Genomic DNA, 6939 nt, shown 5'->3' on the forward strand with positions numbered 1-6939 from the left:
CCATTTTGTATCCAACTTTAGTTTTTTCAATGGGAAGAGGGTCATGTGATACATCGAAGTTATAGAGAATTTCACAAGAAAAACAATGGTGTGCTTGGTTTTAATGTTACTTTATTCTTTCATGAGTTATTTACACGTTTCTGACCACTTATAAAATGTGTTCAAAGTGCAGCCCATTGTGTTGGATTGTCAATGCAACCCTCTTCTCCCACTCTTCACACACTGATAGCAACACTGCAGAATAAATGCTAGCACAGGCTTCCAGTATCCGTAGTTTCAGTTGCTGCACATCTCGTATCTTCACAGCATAGACAATTGCCTTCAGATGACCCCAAAGATAAAAGTCTAAGGGGGTCAGATCGGGAGGCATTTCTTCTGCGGTGTTGCTATGTATGGGAAGCGCTATGGGTAGCAGAATGTCACCACAATATGCTAACCTGTTCATGGCCAACCTAGAGGAGGAGTTTTTATCAACCTGCGCAACTAAACCTTTAGCATATTTCCGGTACATTGATGACCTGCTGATAATCTGGACAGGCTCTGAACATGAACTGCTTTCTTTCCATAAAAACTTCAACAAGTTCCATCCTACCATCAAACTCACTCTCAACTACTCTACATCTCAAATATATTTCCTGGACATGACCACATACATGAGAAACAATACCATACAAACAACAATCTACCATAAAGCTACAGGCTGTCCAGCATATCTGAGATGGAACAGCTTCCATCCGAGACACATCAAGAAATCCATCATCTACAGCCGGGCTCTGCGCTACATACGGATCTGTTCAGACAGTGAAGACAGAAAACAACACCGGCTATCACTGGAATACATTCCTACAAAAGGGATAACATCCAAGGATTATAGACGATCAGATCTACAGAGCAACAAGAATTTCAAGGAGCAATACTCTGGAGAACAAAAAGAAAGAAGACAACAGCAGGGTGCCCCTAGTGGTCATATACAACCCACAAATTAACATCTTGAGAAAAATTGCTGCTGATCTCCAACCTATATTCAACAAAGACAATAAACTGAAGGAAATATTCCCGAATTTACCTCTCCCTGCATACAAACTGCCACCAAACCTAAGGAATCTCCTGGTCAGAAGTGCCCTCTTCTCACCATCAGAGACTGGCACCTTTCCTTGCAACAGTAGAAAATGCAAGACCTGTACCAACATCTTGTCATCAAACACCATCCACATACCAAAGACAACCGGACTATAAAATCACTGGCACGTTCTCCTGTACATCCTCCAATGTAGTGTACATGATCCTGTGTACAAGGTGCATCAGTAAAGGAATCTAAATTGGGGAAACCATACAAAAACTACAAACCAGGATGAATCTTCACAGACATACAATAAAACAGGAGTTGGATCCACCCGTGGGAAAACACTTCTCTGGACTAGGGATGTCACGATACCAGAATTTGGACTTCGATACCGATACTTTGTGTAGTGTTGCGATTTCAATACCAAAACGATACTTTGCGAACAGTAATAAAAACAAAAAGGTTCTTCCATTTTCTGATGTAAGGCGCGTGGTGTGATGATGAATTTAACCTCCACGTGCCTCACATTAATAGTAATCAACCCCTTTATGTTTCTCAGTCATAAGTATTGAGACTTATTTTAATGTTTATTGTAAAAAAAGGTGTATGTGCATTTTTTAAACATTTAATATCACTTTATGTTTTTACTTTATTTTTAAACTTTAATGTACTGGCATATATATATATATATATATATATATATATATATATATATATATATATATATATATATATATATATATATATATACTGATATTACACAGGCATATATCTATATACCAGTACATTAGTCTGTGTACGGATACTACACAGGCAGTTGTTAGGACATACCTAGGTATGCCCTAACAACAGGAAATATGGTAAGGCAGGCCTGGGGTCCTTCAATGGACACTGAGCTGTCTGGCCATATATAGTATGGCCCTCGATCGTGTCACAGGAATTCTCATTTTCCCCTGAATGCTGCGGTGGTGGTCAGCTTTGATCGCAGCATTCAGGGGAATAGAGTCAGAGATGAGATTTCTCTGACCTCCAGCATTATAGAGTAGGGCTGCAGCTGTGTAATACAGCCATTGCCCTGCTCCTGACAGTAAGTGCGCACGAGGTCAGCCTGAGGTGATGGTGCTGGACTAATGAGCGGCGGTGTAGGCACTGAAGACAGAACATGTGGGTGTTTTGCAGTGTGCCCGCCATCTTCTGTCTTCAGTGCCGCCGCTCATTAGTGCAGCGCTGGCTGCATCGCTTCATCCTGATGGCGCACACTTGTCAGGACTCAAGAGCGGGGCAATGGCTGTATTACACAGCTGCTGCCCCGCTCTCAAACATTTCATTTATTACAATACTGAGCTGTGCGGCCGCACAGCTTAGTATAGAAATACATGAAATAACGGTATCGAACCGTTTGGGGATGCACAGTATCGAAACAGTATGGAAGTTTCGATGCATCGTGCATCCATACTCTGGACCTCATCACAGTTTGGCAGATTTAAAGGTCCTAATACTGAAAGGTCATTTAAAAAACAACAGAGAAAGAAAAATTTGGGAATTCAAGATGATAAAATTCCAGTCATTGAGACAAGGCCTCAATCTAACACCTGAATTTATGAGCCACTACATGGACACACGTCACATCCCCCATCAGACTGACTCCAGATGCCTTAACTCCTAAGTCATCATCCCTATAACCTCAGTTTTATTGCCCCGGCTTATCCTAATGATGTATCACCTCATGTACTAATTGTGTTTGTGTAACATCTTAAAAAGTTGTGTTTTTTTTTTTATCAGTCATTCATTTGTAAATTGACTGAGGAAGGGGCCTGTGTGCTCTGAAAGCTGCATATAGAACTTTTATGGTTAGCCAATAAAGGTATCATACCTACTATACTTTTTTCTTTTTTGACACAAAAGTATTTAACATTGCACATTGTAAAGGATGAATTATGTTACAATTCTGCAACGTAATAGGCATGCAGCTGATTTAAAAATCAGCAGCACGTCCTAAATTCCACGCAGATTTTTTTTACTGTTGCATGTGCATGGGGTTTTGTTAATCGTCTGTGTGAAGGACGTTTTTTTAATGGTCATCACACAGCTGCATGGATTTCTATGGGGCTATTCACGAGGTCATTGCTTTAATGGACCGTGTGAAGGGCATTTAAAAAAAATAGGACATGTAATATTTTTGTCCACTTTCACGGATCTCGGGTGCAAATCGGCTGTGAAAACGGCCATTATTCACGACTGATTTCACATACGTTCGTCTGAATATAGCCTTATATTGTAATCTGTAGTGAATTTTCAGTGCCCAGTCCGCACCAAAAATAGGAGACAAGTGGACAAGTGGCCTTATTCAGACGTCCATGTTCGGTCTGTGATATACGGACCGTGTATCGGCTATATTTCCCGGACAGACCGCAGTTCAGGGAGCCGGGTTTCTTGTATCACAGTTCTTTATTGAAAGCCCAAGCCGTGCTTTCTATCACCCAAGTGCAAAAAAAAAGTGCAGGAGTGCCACACAAAAAGTGCACAAGGATGCGATCTATCGCAGCCCTTCTCTTAAAAGAGAGAGGCCCCGCATAACCATTCCCTGACCCTCCAAGCCTGAGGCCAAGAGGATCAAGGATCGATGATCCCCCCTTGCCGGAGCTTAGGGAGACCCAACAACACTCCAAGGCTTCTAACTGGGCTGCCACCCCAGTGTCCACCTTGGAACCTGCTTCTACTTACACCTCCTTTCCGAAGAAGGGAGGCTGGGTTGCAGGGGAAAACGGAACCAGATGGCCACACATTTTCCCCCTAGACCTTGGAAGGGACCCAAAAGGGCACCGCATCCGAAATCCTGTAAACAAACGCACAGTGAAAAACAAAATTAAATAAGTGGATGTGCGCTGTGATACAGCCTGGACATCCGCCATGTATAAAAATTCCTCAACTCCCAGCCAGAAGGCCGGGAGAATAAAGGTGTGTGCTCATATAGTGTGAAAGAGAGTGCGTGCAAATGTGCCTTCACTCAGTGGGATCCCACCCCCAAGTGAGTTAGGGCACCCCAGGGTCACCTGCCCTGGGGCACATAGCAACTCGGGCTTCCAAACTACCCGACCTCCTGATCTCGATCCGGCGGAGGCCTGGTCACCTACAAATGGTACCTTTAAACCAAATGCGTACCCCAGAGCCATGACCGTTGTGGTTCCCTGCCCTCACCTCAGCGTTCTGTCATCCCGCTACGATGGCCGCTGTACCACTGGCAGGGATGATCACTAACCTCAGCTTGAGCAGGTACTACACTTGATCTTAGCCAAAAGGCAGAGAAGCGATCACAGTTATCTATAATCATAGGAGTCCCTCCCTTCCCGTGGGAATACTGTCCCCAGTCCCGTACTGAAAACATTGTTACAGTATGGGGCAGTATTCCCGCGGAGATGCAGGGTCTCCTAGCAGCATTGATAACTGTGATGCTAGGAGTCTGGCTCCCTGAATTGTGGTTGGCCTGGGAAATACACGCTCCGTATATCACGGACCGAACACGGCCGTCTGAATAAGATCTTAGTCTAGTTACACAGTGCGGTCAAATCCCATTTTTTTTTGGCACAATTTTTGCAAAATCGTGGCAAAAACGTGATTTGACCGCACTGTGAGAATATAGCCTAACAGCACTATTTTTTCATATTTTGTATCCTTTTTTTATGCAATTTTCATAATTGCGGCACAAATAGCGTGTATTGCCATGATTTTTATATTATCGCGGCAAAACTGCGCCATTTTTGCCACGATTGCGAAAATCGAGGCAAAAAGACACTAGGGAAACAAAAAAAAATCAAAAACATTTTAACATACTTTATATATTCTACAAGTGGGGTCAGGGGGGAATGGTAAGCGGAATAGAGAGGGGGGGACACTCACCAGCCTGCAGGTCCAGTCGGCTGTGTAGAGAGGGACGTGTCTGATGAGCGGCTCTCTCCACACGGAACTTCTGCTTCTCATGCTGCATCTTCCTCTTCTGTAAGTCCTCTCAGGGCCCCAGCGTTAGTTACTTCAGAGTAAGGAATGGGCCCTATTACATTGCAGGGTCCGTCCTATCTCCAATTGACTAATGCTGGGGCCCTTATTCAAATGTTTAAAGCAGCTGAGAAGTGGGCGGGCCCCTATTTTTTCATCACTTTGGCCAAGCCCCTGATGGCAGTACCAGTAGTACTGCCCTGATGGCAGCCCTGTGTCTATTATATGGACAGAGACATCAGGGTCTCCTTCTAGGAGCGGAATACCCAGCCAGAGTGTCCTCAACGCTCTGGCCGGGGATTCCTCTCCTGGAGGAGGACTTGACATCACTGTCCATATATGGATAGTCACAAGATTAACCCAGCACATATATATATATATATATATATATATATATATATATATAGATCAGTCATAAATGCATAAGCGACTAAAATCCAAGGATGCTCTGAAAGGAGACCTCCTTTCAGAGTATCTGGCAGACAGACACCTTAGACTCCTATACCATCATCTTTCTCTGTGCACAGCGGCAGTGATAAAGGCCTGTAATGGGCCTTTATCGTCCTCAGACTTTGGTCGCCTATGCATTCATGATTGATCTATATATATATATATATATATATATATATATGAATTTAAATATATGAAAAATACGACAAAGATTAAATAATCGTTGCATCAACTAAATTTTCTCCTTTTTTTCTGTGTGCTGGGTTAATCTTGTGACTGTATTCTGGGAATCCACACCAACCCTATAAACCGAGACATCAGGGGCTCCCTTTAGGAGCGGAATACCCGGCCAGAGCGTCGACAACGTTCTTGCTGGGGATTCCGCTTCAGAAGGAGTAAATGGCAGAGCAGGGACTGGATAGTTTCTTGCTCTGACATAATATTCAATTGTGTCTGCATCCTGAGGACACAGGTACAATTGAATATGGTAGTTGCTGGGACACGTGCGGCAAATTCGGGACTGTTGGCAAATATTCCACACTGATGTACTGTTTTATTAAAAAAAAGAAAAGAAAAAAAAAAGTTTTCAAAGGTGTACATAGCCTTTAATTAGTTTGTATGGGGAGATTTGACCGTATTTGCCATGTGTTTGACCTTCTTTAGCATCTATTCACAGGTTATGGTCATATTGCGTTTTTCATTTGTAGAGATTTTCGCAAATCTGTGATAATGACATGGTTATAAAAGTAATTTTACAACTACTCATTTTCATGGCTCTTGTCTGGCCGTGTAAAAGGACCCTAAAGAAATGGATTAGTTGAAAGGGTTTCTGTGTTTCTTTCTTGATAAATCTTGTCATATGATACACTTACGTTGCTGATTTTTGGCTGTTCCACCACTGATGGTTTCCTGGTTCGACTGCTGCTCCTTTATTTATAACTTGAGGTCATGTCTGTCATCTATAACAATGTCGCATCACGCTGTGGTAATGTGGGATTGTTATGGACGATAATGGCACTAGGTTAAAAAAAAAAGGAAGCATCAGGTGACCCAGAAACCATCAGTGGTGGAACAGTCAAGAAACAGCAACATAAGTGTATGACTGACAACGTTTCTTAAGTTTTCATGTACTGTTAATATGAACTTTAAAAAATAAAACGTGTGATTTTAGCATGAAAAGATCACCACCAGCCGCCGTCGTCTTTTAAAGACAGCTGTATTCAAAGCCCAGTTACCGCTGCCACCTTTATATGGCAGGTGGAGGTAAACAGATTAAGGATGGGCCGCTACTTATGGGCCAGTGCAGTGTGCTAGCGCCAGCAGGCTAACATCTGCCAGTCAGCCCCTGCCTGCAGCCTATAAGACACTGGGACAGGATCACACCAGCCTACGCAAGGGTCTCGTCTCGGCATGTGGCACCATCTACAAAGGTG

At 43.1% G+C, this 6939-nt stretch overlaps 1 pseudogene; it reads right to left on the reverse strand.

The window, feature by feature from the left end:
- Positions 1-4305: 4305 nt before the first annotated feature.
- On the reverse strand, positions 4306-4375 carry LOC142751164 (U2 spliceosomal RNA; annotated as a pseudogene).
- Positions 4376-6939: the final 2564 nt, after the last annotated feature.

Source organism: Rhinoderma darwinii, chromosome 3 (assembly GCF_050947455.1).
Source record: "Rhinoderma darwinii isolate aRhiDar2 chromosome 3, aRhiDar2.hap1, whole genome shotgun sequence".
Lineage (NCBI taxonomy): Eukaryota > Metazoa > Chordata > Amphibia > Anura > Rhinodermatidae > Rhinoderma > Rhinoderma darwinii.